Genomic DNA, 15,817 nt, shown 5'->3' on the forward strand with positions numbered 1-15,817 from the left:
CAATGAGACATATTGTTGCAGCGACTCCTGTTCTTGAGATCTTGTTTCTCTGACACCATGATGTGCCCTCGTTCTAACACCCCTAGTTGTAGTGAGGGTCATCTCTAGTTCCTCCACATGTTCGGTTAGGGTGTCCAGCCTCACCTTGAAAGCACCTGAGACACCCTATCTGCAACGGACTAGAGTCCAGGCTTGTGTGAATTTTTTCCCCCAGCTAGCTAATGGCGGCCTTCATCATCTCAGTGATGTCTGCCGGGAGCGTGGCATCCGCCATACTGTCATCTGACGTGGCCTTCTCAGCACAGGCCGCTCGGTTCACCGCCGGCTTGCAGCAAGATCTCTTCGCCTGGACGACTTGCTCCCCCCCACATCAGTGGTAGGGATTTTTTGGTTACCTTATCCGCCATACAAGAACACAGAGCTGATGTTATGTTTAAAAAAAAAAAAATCTATCCTGTGAACCCCCCCCCCCTCACAATTTATGTATTTTAATTTTTTTTTTTTTTTAACCTTTTTGGTTACTCAGACTTAATATCACTAGGATATTAAGTCGGAGGGTGTACAGAAAAGCATATGCTAATTTTTTAGCTTAAAATGTGTGGATTGGGCCACACTTTTTCAGTATCCCGGGCAAACAACATATAGCCTCAACATGATGATCGCCATTCATTTCGGGAGGGTTAGACACGCGTTTTCAATGTGCTAAGCCCCGTACTGTATAAGGGGTGGAGGACACGCTCAACAATGAATATCCAAATCGCATGCTAGCCTGGGTGCACTTTACTGTATCAGCCTGCTTGTAATTAAATGTTTAGCTGTATTTCTATAAAGTACACTTATATGTAAAGTATATGTAAAAAACAATTAACATGCACATTGACACAGCATGAGACACCCAAGAACCCACTTCAGAAGGAGCTCAACCTGCCAGTCTGAACAGGAACTTTTCTTCAAGAAGCATGATCTTGGGCAAATCCTTTGCATTTCCTCACACTTAGGAATTTCTGAGCTATTGAAGAAGGAGAAAAAAAAAAAAAGCACCCCCATAAATGAATGAGGTTGCATGGCAGTGGCAGGACAGAGTAAATAAGATTAGCTCCGGCAACCATTTTATTTATTTATTTTTCTATACATATGTTCATCGGACATATCACACCATGTAAACACATACTTACATGATTCAGTCCTGAAAGGCAAGTTTGTGAATAGAATTGGGGCATTAGTTTAGTGTTCCTCCTCTTATACAGCATGCACATCTTTTGAGCTGATGGTTACCTTTCAAACAAGAGACATTTTTACCAATTAACAATTGGAAAATCTCATGTCTCCAATACTAAAGAGCAAAAAATTCCATCTATAGCCCCCCATCCTTGTCAGCTCTTGGGCATGGGGGCATACTGAAAGGCTCATTGACCAGGTATGACCCCACCTTTCAAGGCTTTTCAGGCTCTCTCATGAAGATCTTCTGCTCATCAATCCAATCACTTAAAAAAAAAAAAAAAAAAAAAAAAAAGATCACTACACTGGCTCGCAAGTTGTTCAAACATAAAAGTCTTTATTGGTATTGATAAGCACGCAAAAACAAAGTTCCAAAAAGGTGGCAACCTCGATAATGCACCACACCACAACATAAATCCAAAGTTCAGCACAAAAATAAATCCAGTCTCTTTCCATTTTTCCCCCAAATAAATACACTCTTCTTCAGTAAGCTCTTTGGGCAGGGACCCTCCCCAGTTCCGGTCAGTTTCCTTTTCTATCAACTTCTTAAATCACAAGCACAGGGAGTTCTTTGTTGAACCCTTTGTCAGTCAAGCACAACTCCATGACAAGTCCTGAGAGGACCAAAAGATCTAAAGTTCTTAGTGGTGTACAATACATATATATATTACAACAAAAACATGGGGCTCTGAGCAAGCTTCTGTAGATGGGCAGTTGATCTAGAAAAATTAAAAGTGGCCTTTGACCCCCACAGCCTCATCTCACACCATCTACTCATACTCTCAGTAATCTAACACATCCCACCCAATTGCCAAGTTCCCCCACCTCAATCTCTGCTCGGGCCCCAGCTACATCCACCCAGTCTCTGAATACCAACACTACCTTTCTCCTAGAACCCAAATACTATTTCACTCCCACCCATGCTCTATACACTCCTTTCCCTCCCCCACCAAAAGCCTCAAGCATTCTCCTGTGCTTCTTTCAAGTTAAAAAAAACAAAAAAACCCCCACTACTGATATCTATGTATTTTAGTGTTTTAACAAAAGTTTTTCAATTTCATGTGGAGATTTATTTAAAAAAATAGAGCTCACTTGGAAAACATGAATGACTCGAAGTCAAAATTTAAATGGTTTGTCTGGTTAACCTTTGGCAATAGCCAGACAAATCCTAGGATTTGTATTATTCCCCTGCTCCCTGGCACAAATGTGTCCAGGCAAATTGCCTGTACAAATCAAAGTATTTGGGGTGTTCTTGGGGAATGGTTTCACTTTGTTTGGGCAGCATTGCCCAGATGAAGTTATGTAAACAACTTTGTACAAGTAAACAGGTCTAAAGTTAACTGGACAACTTTAGAGCAGATTTCAACTTTAAAAGGCTGAATACCTGATAAAATTATACTGAAAGTTGTCAAGAGTAATTTTACCCAGATATAGCCAGCTGAATAAGGACGTCTATGAAACGTACATACGCACAGACAACAGCGCAACCCAAAACAACTCTGCAGTCAATTTGGACCCAGAACCATATCCATATGTTAACCCCTCTCCTGCTGCTCAATATGTTTTATGTAGAGCATCAGATGACAGCAAGGTATGACTACATATTTCACAGTACCTGCAGGAGGTCAAGACTCACAATTTGGAAAAACAGCCCATCAAACACCGTATTTTCCGGCATATAAGACGACTGGGCGTATAAGACGACCCCCAACTTTTCCAGTTAAAATATAGAGTTTGAGATATACTCGCCGTATAAGACTACCCTTCTGTGTCACTACATAACCATACTGTATGTGGTACCCAGTATACAACCACCAGCCAATCACGGCAAGCGATGTACCTTACCGGTGATTGGCTGGTTGTTGTATACAAATCCTGCTTGGATTGGTCAGCTCTCCCTGCTTGCCCAGCCCTCCCTGTCTCCAAGACTATCAGAGCGGTAACGCATCCCTCTGGCCCACCCTTGTATCCTATTACCGGTAGCTCCTTCTCTGCCTCTCAGATCTCGCTCCTGAGGACTGCAGTGAAGCGGCGCAGACGTGCATGTGCGAGATCCGAGAGGCAGAGAAGGAGGTACCGGTAATAGAGATGTGAATCGGAACCGGTTCTGATTCCGATTCACATTGTGTTTTTTGTTTTTTTTTAAATCAGGTGCGCACGAGCCGATAAACAAAAAACCCACCCCGACCCTTTAAAACTAATCCCTCAGCTTCCCCCACCCTCCTGACCCCTCCAAATTAATTAAATACAACCCCCCACCCTCCTGACCCCTCCAAGACCTGCCAAAAGTCCCTGGTGGTCCAGTGGGGGTCCAGGAGTGATCTCCTGGACTTGGGCCGTCGGCTGCCAGCAATCAAAATGGCGCAGATGGCCCTTTGCCCTTACTATGTCACAGGGGCTACTGCTGCCATTGGTCGACCCCAGTGATATAGTAAGGGCAAAGGGCCGTCCGCGCCATTTTGATTGCTGGCAGCCGACGACCCAAGTCCAGGAGATCGCTCCCAGACCGCTCCTGTACCCCCGCTGGACCACCAGGGACTTTTGGCAGGTCTTGGGGGGGGGGGGGGGCAGGAGGGGGGGGGTTGTTAGATTTTTAATTTTTTTTTTTATATTTGCTCCATAAGACGCAGACATTTCCCCCCCACACTTTTGGGGGAAAAAGTGCGTCTTATGGAGCAAAAAATACGGTAATTATTCGCCCTATAAGACGACCCCCGACTTTTGAGAAGATTTTCAGGGGTTAAAAACTCGTCTTATACGCCGGAGAATATCTGCTCCTTCCTCTGTAGTGATGACCCCTCTATTCTGCACCCATATGGTTCAAACAGCTCATTAGTGAGCAACACAACCAAGAGGAAAGGTGCCAGGACAGTAGGCCAGTAGCAATTTCAATGCTGCCAACCTGGGAATACATGTATATTTGAGGGGGGCAGACTCTCTGCAGTTAGCATTTGCCTGTGTTGCCTCTCCTGCACCAGGTTAATGGTCCAGCCAGAACTGCTGTGGCCTAGCCTAGGCGATGCCAGAGGCACCCAGGGTGTCTTTTCTTCCAACACCCCCGGCAATCTTCCAGCTCACCCTACCCCTCTCCCTTCCAACTTTGAGCAGGGGTTCTTCTATGTAAAAAAAAAAAAAAAAAAGGCAGCTCTGGACCATGGCACAAATCAAGAAACAAGGCAACTCCTCCCTCAACCCAGGTCCTGCCTATTGTGCTTCGTTGTACACCTCCCCATTTTGAACAACTTCCTTATTGCAGAAGTTATAAGACATAACATCAATTGCGAGCAAGCTGCTCAGAAGGGGGAACCACATGGAGGATCTGCTGACCACTGCTGCTTTGGCCTGCAGCAGTGCTTCTTACCCCAGAAGGAATGCGCACAAAAACGCAAAATTCTGCATACTTTAAATTATTTTGACCAATATATGTGACAGTCTAATTACATTTTAAATTAATACAGAAAAAAAAAAAGTTTGACTTAAAATATGCAGAATTTTAAATGTTTTGAGCAGAAATTCCCTAGAAATTCACGAGTGAAGCTTCTGCTCACTCTCACTACTTCCCTGGCCACTTTGCCCTCTCAGACCCCAACTCCTCCACCTGCCAGTACCTCTCCCCTCCACCTCTAGGCTCAATCTCTTCCCACTAACACCACTCCCAGAGTTTGATCCTGTTCTCAGTACTGCCCCTCACACACATGCTCCATCTCTCCAGTGCACATACACACACTCATACAGGCTCCATCACTCTCTCACACACACATCCCCTTCTCTTGCATACATGCCAACAAAAGTTCCCTCTCTCACGCATACACTCACACAGGCTATGTCTCTCTCATTTACCCCTTCACACAGGCATTGTCTCACATACACACGATCCCTTTTTCATTCATCAGCTCCCAATCTCTCACACATATACACACTCCATTATCTCCTAAGAACATAATAACATGCCATACTGGGTCAAGACCAAGGGTCCATCAAGCCCAGCATCCTGTTTCCAACAGTGGCCAATCCAGGCCATAAGAACCTGGCAAGTACCCAAAAACTACGTCTATTCTCTGGCACTGACACTGAAGACACCCCCCTGCTCTCTCACAGGCCTTCATCTTCACCACAAGTGGAGCACATCCTGCCAGGGCTTTCATGTTCGCCACGAACAGCATGCGCTCCGGTCGCTGCACGCCAGAGTCTTCATCTTCGGCACATGCTCTGTTTGTGGCTTGCCAGGGTCTCCTCTGCCATTTTCTGTGTAGAACTGGCAATTCTGCACTCCACAGTGGCACAGAATTCCCTCAGGACTAGCTTCTACAAGACCCCATGAGTCACATCTGCTGCCAGTTCTTCTTAGTGACTATGATCCCTCAACTATCACAAAATAACTTAAGAATTGCCATACTGGGTCAGACTGAGGGTCCATCAAGCTAGTATCCTGTTTCCAACAGTGGCCAATCCAGGTCACAAGTACTTGGCAAGCTCCCAATCAATAAATAGATCCCATGATGCTATTATCTAAGTCTTCTGGTTAAGTTTATGGACTTCTCCAGGAACTCGTCCAAACTTTTTTTTTTTTTTTAAATCCAGCTACACTAACAACCACATTCTCTGACAATGAATTACAGAGCTTAACTGTGCATTGAGTGAAAAATAATTTCCTCCAATTTGTTTTGAGTGTGCCTTTTAACTAACTTCATGGAACGTCCACTAGTCCTTGTATTTTTTTAAAAAGCAAATCTAGGGAGAACAAAACGGCGTTGTGAAGAAAGGATGAGGTAAGCAGAGCTCTTGAAAGTCTTCTATTTCTAGTTTTATTGCCTGGAAAAAACACCAATGCCTCATACCAAAAGAAAGGGGAAGGTGAGGGAGGGAACCTCGACCCCCCGTTTGCAAACCTCGGAACAGATGACGATTAGAGAATTCTACCCTGCGGTGGGGACTTCTCCAGGAGAGTCGGTTGAGGTGTCTGAGCAGGAGCAGCTTTCCGAGCCGCTCAACGATACATCCTTGAGCCCTGGAGCACCAGAGACTCCCTCTCCCCCAGCCCACGTCAGAACAGTTGGGCCTGCAGAGTCCTCAGGTCCGATGCTGTCCCGGATGGAGGAAGTGATCGAGGGAGGCCCAGCTGTCGGGGCGTCTGGGCAAACTCATGGCGAGAGAGTTTTGTCCGCCCTGAGGGAAATTAATATCGGGATTTCAAGTGGACAGCCAGTTCACTGCAACTATCCACGGAAAGGAGAAGTCAGACGGACCTGGGCAGAATGGAGAATGCGTCTCAGAGGTTGCCGGTAAATATACCAGAGATTACATTGTTAAAAAAGTCAGATATAGTGACTTTAGATGTCTTATGGAATGCAGTGTGTTTGAAAAAGCTGTAATTTCCTTGACTCATGCATGTCAAGGCTTCCAAGACCAATCTACTGTTGTTAATCCGGTGGTTTTAGCTAATTCCAATAAGATAAAGGAATTAGACTCAAGTTGTACAGATGAAAGAAATACAGGCCGGCCTTATTCAGGGGGAATCAAAGACAGATAAACGAATTGAAAATCTGGAAAACAACCTCAGGTATAATAATCTGAGAATGATGAATTTCCCCAAGTGTAAACTTATTTCTCCCAAGGAACAATTAAATAAATACCTACGGGAGGTGTTGTCTTTTTCTTCAGCTAATTTACCTACTATTTTGAAAGCGTACCTTATACCAGAAGTAATTAAGAGAGAGGAGGAAGGAATGTGGATGGAAAAGCATCTCGGCAAAATCCGGAGTCACCATCTCTATTGGAGGATTTGTCTGGGTTCCTAGAGACCTCTCAGGAAGAGCAAATTGAGAGAAGGGGAATATTATTGGTGAAATTTTTGATACCAGCCGAAAGAGACAACATCCTCAAAAATTTCTTTAGAAACAGAAGTAAATTATACCTGGGAGAAAGAATCTGGATGTATCCGGACATTTTTAAACCAACTCAATTACGTAGAAAGAAATTTCTGAATCTCTGTCCTGCAGCCTGCTCATTAGGAGCAGAAATATTAATAAAATTCCCTTGCAAATGTATTCTAACAATAGATAACATAAAGTATGTTTTCATGGAGCCAGAGTAGTTAGAAATATTTTTGAATTCTAAAGTGAACCAGCCTAGATCTGTCGAAAGTTCAGGTATCTAATTATTGTCCCCACCACTTTCTATTTTCTGAGTATTATATAATGAAAAAGATATATTCTATTACTCCCTTTTCTTTTTTTTTCTTCTTCCCAATTTCATGGTGTAAACAGAATTAGAGCACATAGTAACGGATTGAGGTAAAAGGTTGTTTAAAAGAGTAGTAAAAAGAGGAATTTTTGAATGTTCTTATATTCCTTAATTTTCTTTGTGCATACCTATTTCGTGTATTTTCTTTGAAATGATGCTCTACCTGAATTGTAAGGTGTGAAGAAGGTGGCGATGCCGCTAGTATGTGGGGAGAGAGTTTGGACAGCAGGAAGGAAAGGTATTATATCAGGAGAACGGGAAGAGAAGGTAGTTATGAATGATGCCATATGGGTGGAGGGAGAAGGAAAGTGATGGTGGTGATTCCAGAAGAGGGGAGGGATAAGGAGAGGAAAAAAGGTGGTAATGACACCAGAAAGGTGGAGGGAGCAGGAGGATGATACCACTAGGGGAAAGGAAAAGAAGGTGATAATACCAGGGGGTGTGGAGGGAGAGGGAAAGGAATGTGCTGTTTCTGGAGGGTGGGGAAAAGGGAAGTGAAGATAAAGTGAAAATACCAGGGGGTAGAGGGAGAGGGAATGTGATGATGCCAGAAGTGAGGGGAGAGGGAAGAAAAGATGTTGGTGTGCCACAATGAAGTGAACCCTATGCTGACAAAAAAAGTTTGGGAATCACTATCATACTACATGCATTGTGTTGAACACCTTCTTTCGGAAGCTTATCTATATAAATAAAAATGTAAAATAGTTTGTACAAAATCGCTAATCTCAGAAACTACTGCACCGATTGCTTTCAAATTTGAACACAACCTTCCTTTCGCATATGGGAAGGTTCTTCTATACTTATATTACATACATGTCACACCTGTGACAGGTAAAAAAGGTTTAAACATTTTTGTCCGGAAAACAGCGCCATCTGTTGGACGTAAGCACAACACACGGTACACATGATTTCACCATTCCATATCAAGGTTTCCCATTGCATTGTTACATTCCATTTTCACACATTTACTGTGTTTTTCGCTCCATAACACGCAGTTTTTTCCGACAAAAGTGGGGGGGAAATGTCTGTGCGTCTTATGGAGCAATTAGGAAAAAAAATCTAAAAATATAACAAACACACCCCCACCCTCCTGCCCCCCCCCCAGACATGCCAAATTAATTTACTACAACCCCCCACCCTCCCAAGCCCTGCCTAAAGTCCCTGGTGGTCCAACAGGGGTCCAGGAGCGATCTCCTGGACTTGGGCCGTCGGATGCCAGCAATTAAAATGGCATCCGACGGCCTTTTGCCCTTACTATGTCACTGGGGTCCAAAAATGGCGGCGGTAGCCCCAGTGACATAGTAAGGGCAAAGGGCCGTCGGCACCATTTTCATTGCTGGCAGCCGACGGCCCAAGTCCAGCAGATCGCTCCCGGACTGCTCCTCGACCCCTGCTGGACCACCATGGACTTTTGGCAGGTCTTGAGGGGGTGGGGTGTTGTACTAAATTCATTTGGCTGATCTTGAGAAGGGGTCACGAGGGTGGGGGGTTATATTTCATTATTTTGACAGGTCTTTGGGGAGCAGGAGGATGGGGGGGTTGTATTTAATTAATTTCCCAGGTCTAGGGGGGGGGGGGGGCAGGCGGGTGGGGGGGGTTATTTCATTTAAAGGGTTGGGATTGGGTTTTTTTTTTTTGGGTGGGGGGTTCCCACAGAAATAGAAAGACTAAAGTTTTCTGATCTGAAGGGTAGGCAGTAGGCGGGGGGAGGTGGATGAGTGACTGAGGTAAATGAGCAAGGGGGAGGGAGGGAAAAGAACCTGACTCTGCCACTGCAATGCGTGGCGGGGTACGGCTAGTATGGTATAAATATACGCAGGCATCATGTTGATGTGAGCTTGGAAGTTCTTGGTAAATATGCATCTGAGGAAGTAGACTCTGTCCTCGAAAAATCAATAAACTGGTTAGTCTATAAGGTGCCACCTGCCACGTCATTCTTGGTAAATATGTATATTCTAGAGGAAAGACGGGTCAAGGGAAGATGTGATAGAGGTTTAAGTACCTCCTAGGTATTAATGACAGGGAAAAGGCGGCTCTTCAAGTGGATGAGGCTGAATGGGGACAGACTAAGAAGTAATTAAGTATTTCTTCCAGAATAGTGAATGCATGGAACAGCTTCTCAGTTCAATTGGTGGTCAAGGACAGTATCTGAATTCAAGAAAGCATGACTCATATACAGGGAGATCTCCAAAGGAGTGACAGGAGTATAGAGCTGAGTAGATGTGTGGATGGGCAGACTGGATAGGCCATAAAGTTTTCTCTGCCATTATGGTTATCCATTTTTTGTTTTAATCAGACAAGTGGTGCCCAAAGAATTAGGTCAGTTCCTGTATCTTTAGACCACATTTTTTTGATCTCTGATTACATCTTTGATTATCTCTCTCTCCTTATATAGTACATAATATTCACTTAGTATGGATACTTCTATTAGTAATGCTGTTTTTTTCATGTTCTCTGATATCAAGCATTGTATGGCTGGACTGGGAATGATTTATGAAAAAAATGTATGCAAGAAAAATGTGGAGTTAGGGGTAGGAAAGGTTGGCCCCCCTCCCCAATCAAAAAGACATGCCACTGCTGCTGCTTGAGGCATCAGGTCCATCAGCATAAAGTGAAAAGTTTGGCATCACTAACACATGATTAGGGCTTCTCTCCAAAATCAGTAGCCATGGATTAAGGAAACTGCTGTCTAAAGTCAATGTGAGGCTCAATATTACTTTAAAAAACCCCCAAAACTACAGGTCTCTATTTGAGACTAGGAAAAACCTTTGCCCAGTAATTTCAGGATTACACCCCAAACACTGCCTATATGGGAGGGTAGAAAGAAGGAAAAAAGCCATAAGATGTGCTCTGCATAGCAATTGCAAAGAAATACTTAGGGACACACACACACACCACACTGCACCCATGTGGGAAGTTGTGATCTAACGAGACAAAATGAAAGTTTTTAGTGTCAATGCTAAATAATGTGTGGCATAAAATAAACACAGCAAATCATCCCTATAGTCAGGCCCATATTTAGGCATAGGCAACTGCCTAGAGCACCAAATTTTGAAGATGAAAAATATCCAGACCAAAAGACTGCTTCTGCTTGCTTTAGAAACATGTGCCCGCAGAGTTTCAAAGAGGCGCTGCCGTGGTACTCTGCCTATGGGCGACAAGATCTTAAATCCATCCCTGCCTACAATAAAGCATGGTGGTGGCAGCATTATATTGTTTTGCGGCAGTGGGTCCAGGAAGGCTTGTGAAGATCGATGGACATGCAATGTATAGGCAGAATTTGGAGGAAAACCTGTTTCAGTTTGACATAGCAGGACAACAATCCTAAGCACAAAGCAAAAATAATGACATGGCTCCGCAAGAAGAAAATTAATGTCTGAGGATACAATCAAAGCAGCCTTGAATCCAATAGAAAGTTTCTGCAAGAAGATTGCAGTCCACAGAAAATCCCTAGCTAACTTAACAGCTTGAGCTCTTCTGCCAAGAATGGTCAAATACAGCACTATCCCACTCTGCATAGTTGACAGACATGTACCTTAAATGACTCATAGCTATTATTGCTACAAAAGGGACTTCCACCAAGTAAGGAATCAAGGGCTACAAATTCCTATGCAGTCAAGACTTTTTGCTTGTTATTCTTAATTACTTTTCAAAAATTTCTAACACTGTTCTTTCATAATTAAAAGAGTATATAGTTAAAAGATCCTTACAATGCATTTTGATTTGTATTTTGTGGATTTCTGCACTGCATTAATTTTGGCAAGAAATTCCTCCCTCTTCCTCCACCAAAAAAAGAAAAGCTGGGCAAGCATTTCTCACCTACTTCAAATTCAACAAGCAACATTAATCTTAGATAATATCCATGTCACTTAAGTTGTTATCCATTAATAACAAAGGGAAAGTTTCCTAACTAATTTAAAAGTTCCAGCAATATTCAAACTATTTTATTTTACTTCAGGTATGAGTAATCAACAAAAAGCTGACTACATGTTATAACAATTTCCATTTTTGATCTAAAACAAAATTCTAGACTGCTGATTTAAGTGCAGTGTTATTTACACATCTAGACAACTCCGATTTTAGGGATACTGCAGTTGTAAACCCCCCCCCCCAAAAAAAACCCAAAAACAACAAAGAACAGTTGACAATACCACATAATTGTTAGAATATAAAACTGCAAAACATTATGACCTTGATTAACCCTCCCCAGCCCTATCTACATTCTCTTAAAAACATAATTTGCCCTCCCTCTGTTCAAACTAAAACATTTTAATTTCTTAGGAAACAGAACACAGAATTGTTATAGAATTACATTTAAACGAATATAAAAATAGCTTTTTTTAAACCAAGGGTCTATTTTTGTTCCATAAGAGGAATGAGTAGATTTAATTAAGGCAACATAAGAAGGCCAGCAGCATAAAAAAAGAGACACTGTAGATGTTTCTTTACTGCAGGTAGAAGATATCCAATCGCCCACGAAAGGGTGTTATTCAACCACCACAGACCTGTTGATACAGCATTAGTGGGTTTCTACCTAATTGCTCTGGTATTGAGCCTCTCAGCACTGGAGAAAACAAGAGGCGGCCCACCCAAGTTGTAAAAACAAGGTAGTGATACGAATTCTATTACCTAAGAGACAATAACACAGGCCACACCTACCTGCTCCTGGAGCACCTTGTGTGGCATTAACATACATACAAAAAGCAGTACGAGTGTAAGGCACCCAAAATAACGTCTAGCTTTATGAAGATGAAAGTTTCCCAAAAACAAGAGGTTTACTTTCTTATTCGCATGTCAAAAGCAATTGCAAGTTTAGTTGTCTCACTTCAGAGTCACCTTGTAACCTGGAAGCCAGGACCAGTTTCCTGTTCAGTGGACTGTAGAAGACAAAAGCGTTTAGACTTCAGGACGATAGTTGTTTGTTGACGGTTACAGTAACAGCAACAAGTCAGAAATGGGCCAAAAAAAAAAAAAGACAAGCCAAGAATAAAATAAGATTTAACAAGTCTCCAGGTGTCTAAAGCCAGAAATAATCAAGATTTGTCTTCCTTTATTAGGATGTGTTTTCTCTGAAATGCTAACCCCCCCCTTCTCCAACATAAGGTTTCACTGTCTCAAAATCTTAAACAAGAAACCCTCAAAACCGACTAGAGTAATAAATTAACGCCAAAAAATGCACTACCCTGCCTTTCAGTACGTCTTAAACAGTCGTCCTTCCAAATTGGACTCCTCTCGAACCTTCTCCCCGCCCTTCAACAGGACAATAAAAGTTGAACGTGTTCAAACGAGCCAAGAAAACTACTTCCACCAACCCCTTCTTCCCCAACGTACCCCCAAACCGAGTTGGTCTTGGGGGGGGGAGAGAGACTTTCCTCAGCCAGTTCCGAGCACAGGAGTGACAGAAAAAGAATGCAGATTAAGAAACAATTCAATAGCCACAAACAAGCATGATATAAACCCAGTTCCAAACACATCCTCCAACCCCTTCCTCAGCTCAATCCCGCTCAAGCAACAGCCGCGAAACAAAACAAGGCCGCGATCGAGCGTTCTCCCCTCACCGCCAACCTTGCCAGGGGCGGAGCTGGCGCTCAGTTTTCTCTATTTCTAAAGGTGTACAAAAACGACATGCAACGTAGAAGTCGCCTGGCCCAATCCACTAACAGCCTAGGCGGCTCCTTTCAACCCTCTGTGGCCAAATCGCTGCTGGAAAGAGGCAGTGCCGCGGCGTAGGCGCGTGGAAGGCTTGAAAAAAACAGGCACCCGCCGTAACCAATAGCAGGTCGGCGGGGAGCGTAGTCCTGGTCTCGCCAACCAATGGGAGCGGAGAATGGGTGAGGCCCAAGTCCAAACGCTCCGCGGCGCCATGGGCTGAAAACTAAACCGAGATGGAATCTCCCAGTCTGAACCGGTTTCAACCGGTTACGAGTTTGTTGCACTAGAGAAGAAGAAGCGCTTCTTTCAGTCTTCTAAACCGCTGCGCTGCATATAATTTGGTGGAAAATTCACGGCCAACGAAAGTATAAACCCCTAAAATGCCCCGGAACGACCGACAGATCTGAAATTAGCGCTACTGGAACGGCGAGGGTATTTGTGCTTGGCTGTCCTCGGAGGCTATTGAAAGGATCTTTAGGCTGGACTTTATCCTGCCTGTAGCTGACTGGCTGGAGTTACATTGGTTAATCGCATTTGGCCTGATTTTACATTTTGTACATAGCGCCTGCGCCCTAAATTTATAGGGGAGAAGGAAATCCCACCAATTCTAAACACTCGATTTAAAGTTTGCATGATTTCAAAATAACGAAAAAATAGCATTCTACCGGTAAGAATTTTTTCTCTTTTTTTTGTGAGCAAAAAAAACTATTAAATCCTAAGGACAAGGCAGTTATTCTATTTCGGTAAGTAAATAAATACAATGTTCACGTGCGAGAGGTGGCGGCGGGGCGTGTGTATAACGGATAGGATTATTATTTTAGAAAATAATGTGAAGGTGGGAGGGGATGGAAAGGCCTGGTCTGTGTGTATGTGTTTGAGGCCTGTACTGGGCGCTGCAGCCTCCCATTGAATGAAGCAGTTTATACCACTAATGCCAGCAGGCGTGGGGAAACACCGGAGCCCAGCCGCTGCTCTGGGACCCCGGCTCCAGGAATCTTCCTACCCCTGCCAGCCCCATCCTCCCTTATGGCGGGAGATGAAAAGAAGGCATTGGGTTTTCCGTGGGAGTGAGGGTTTTCTTCTTTTTCTCCTCCACGCCACCCTCTCCCCCCCCCCCTCCTTTAGCGAGTTTATTAGGAGTGGAAATTTCCAGAAATGTTTGGCGTGAGGCAACATTGAAAGGTCTGCGCGGATCACGTGTGATGGGAAGCGGAGTGAGAGCGAGCAGCCAGCGAGGGAGGGGCTGCGGTGGCCGAGCTGCTACAAGAATCGGGGGAGGGGTGTTTGAGCAAACCGATTCCTGTCCGCCAGAAAACAGTCCCCTGCAATGTGTAGGATTTGGAAGTGTGGGCTGTTGACCAGTATCCGCAGGAACGTAAAAGTGAAATGGGTTTCCCTCAACTTTACTAGTGTGTTGCCTTGGTACACTGTAATCCCGTTCGGTTTGGGGAAGTTTGGTGTGACGTTTACCTCTTCTGGGATGTGTGCTTGTAGCTCCTTGTCTGTGTCCTATGCCTCGCCAGGTATAAGATGTGATTCTGGCTATCAGAAGGGTTTATGTTTAATAGTAAATTGTATCAGCTCGTCCTGGGGAGTGTAGTTATATGTACTGACGTGGACGAGCCAGAATCTTTTGGTGCTAGTGGGTGGTTTCACTCGGAATGGGCGATCATTTTCTGTAGGGTGAGCTCCTCTGTTTTTAGGAAGGTTTTTCCTTTTATGATGCAGCTGTCGAGCGGTTCTAGTTTATGATTGGATAACTATCAAAATAGTGCAGAATTGTTTAGAAGCTATTCGCCGTTTCCCCTTTCATTCCGAGTTTTGACAGCTGGTAGTTTGTTCGTGTCTTGTAGGTGGTGTTCATTGGATATTCCTAGGGAACGTTTAAGCATATTGGGAATCGGTCGCTATGAAATCCGTTTAATGCAGTTGTCATCGACCAGGTAGCCGCCATTTGTGTACTCCAGTTCACAGCTGAATAGCACATTTTGAAAATAATGGGGAGTGGCAACATGCCTTTACTAGAAGTGCTTCCTGCGGACTGGCACAGAGCAAACAAGTTGTAGTTTAGTCACGTGGACTCAGCTAGACGCCCTTTACATGAGCTGTGGATAATAAGAGTAAAGTGAATTCAGGCAGCTTCTCAAAAAGGATGTTGGTGTACATGTATTTTTTTTATTAAGTTTGATTTGTTTTGTATGGGGATGGGCTTCTAGAGAATACATAATTATCCTTGACTAATTCCTTTAGCGAAGAATTAATTTGTGAGAGACATGCTGTCACGTGCACAATGCACTGAAAATGTCTCATTCTGGTGGTGGTGGTCTTAACTCTAACGTTTGAGCACAAGGAAAATGTGACTTTATTTTCTATGAGAGAAATTCATGGTGGGAGCAGATATATTACAAATGCACTTCTGGGCCAGAAATCTAAGTAAACAAATACAAAATGCATGTGTCCTGGAGTTAACATAGTTATACCCATGCTTTTATGATGCAGTTATGAATCGAATATTTTGGATTGTAAAGCAGACAAATATCTGAAATGTCCGTTTATATAACTTGTACTGCTCTATTTTTAATTGCAAAGGGAGTTTTGTTAATTGTAAGAGTGGTGCTTTAGTGAAATATATTGGAAGGAAATGAGGCTTACAGACAATTTTAAATACCTGAAGACAATTTTTCTGCTAGGTTAAGAGAACCTA

At 43.5% G+C, this 15,817-nt stretch overlaps 1 protein-coding gene and 1 long non-coding RNA gene across 8 annotated transcripts in view; one reads left to right on the top strand and one right to left on the bottom strand.

The window, feature by feature from the left end:
* Positions 1 to 492: 492 nt before the first annotated feature.
* LOC115087044 lies at positions 493 to 13,241 on the bottom strand. Of its 6 annotated transcripts, none has more exons than XR_003855406.1 (5): positions 13,027 to 13,241; positions 12,298 to 12,362; positions 1,430 to 1,484; positions 1,176 to 1,275; positions 493 to 1,009 (listed from the first exon to the last, which is right to left on the bottom strand). It is a non-coding gene; the product is annotated as an uncharacterized LOC115087044 (long non-coding RNA). The 6 variants fall into 6 exon arrangements; XR_003855405.1 differs by having other exon boundaries at positions 13,020 to 13,241; XR_003855408.1 differs by lacking the exon at positions 13,027 to 13,241 and adding an exon at positions 12,793 to 13,013.
* A 48-nt stretch (positions 13,242 to 13,289) lies between these two features.
* XPO1 (exportin 1) overlaps positions 13,290 to 15,817 on the top strand; it is a 321,445-nt gene continuing 318,917 nt past the window's right edge. Inside the window, exon 1 of one of the 2 annotated variants that reach the window (XM_029593698.1) lies at positions 13,290 to 13,856. The gene's annotated coding sequence lies outside the window, so the exon portion shown is untranslated. The remainder of the gene's footprint in view (positions 13,857 to 15,817) is intronic. The other variant, XM_029593697.1, reaches the window with a different exon arrangement.

The sequence above is a fragment of the Rhinatrema bivittatum genome, chromosome 3, assembly GCF_901001135.1.
Source record: "Rhinatrema bivittatum chromosome 3, aRhiBiv1.1, whole genome shotgun sequence".
Lineage (NCBI taxonomy): Eukaryota > Metazoa > Chordata > Amphibia > Gymnophiona > Rhinatrematidae > Rhinatrema > Rhinatrema bivittatum.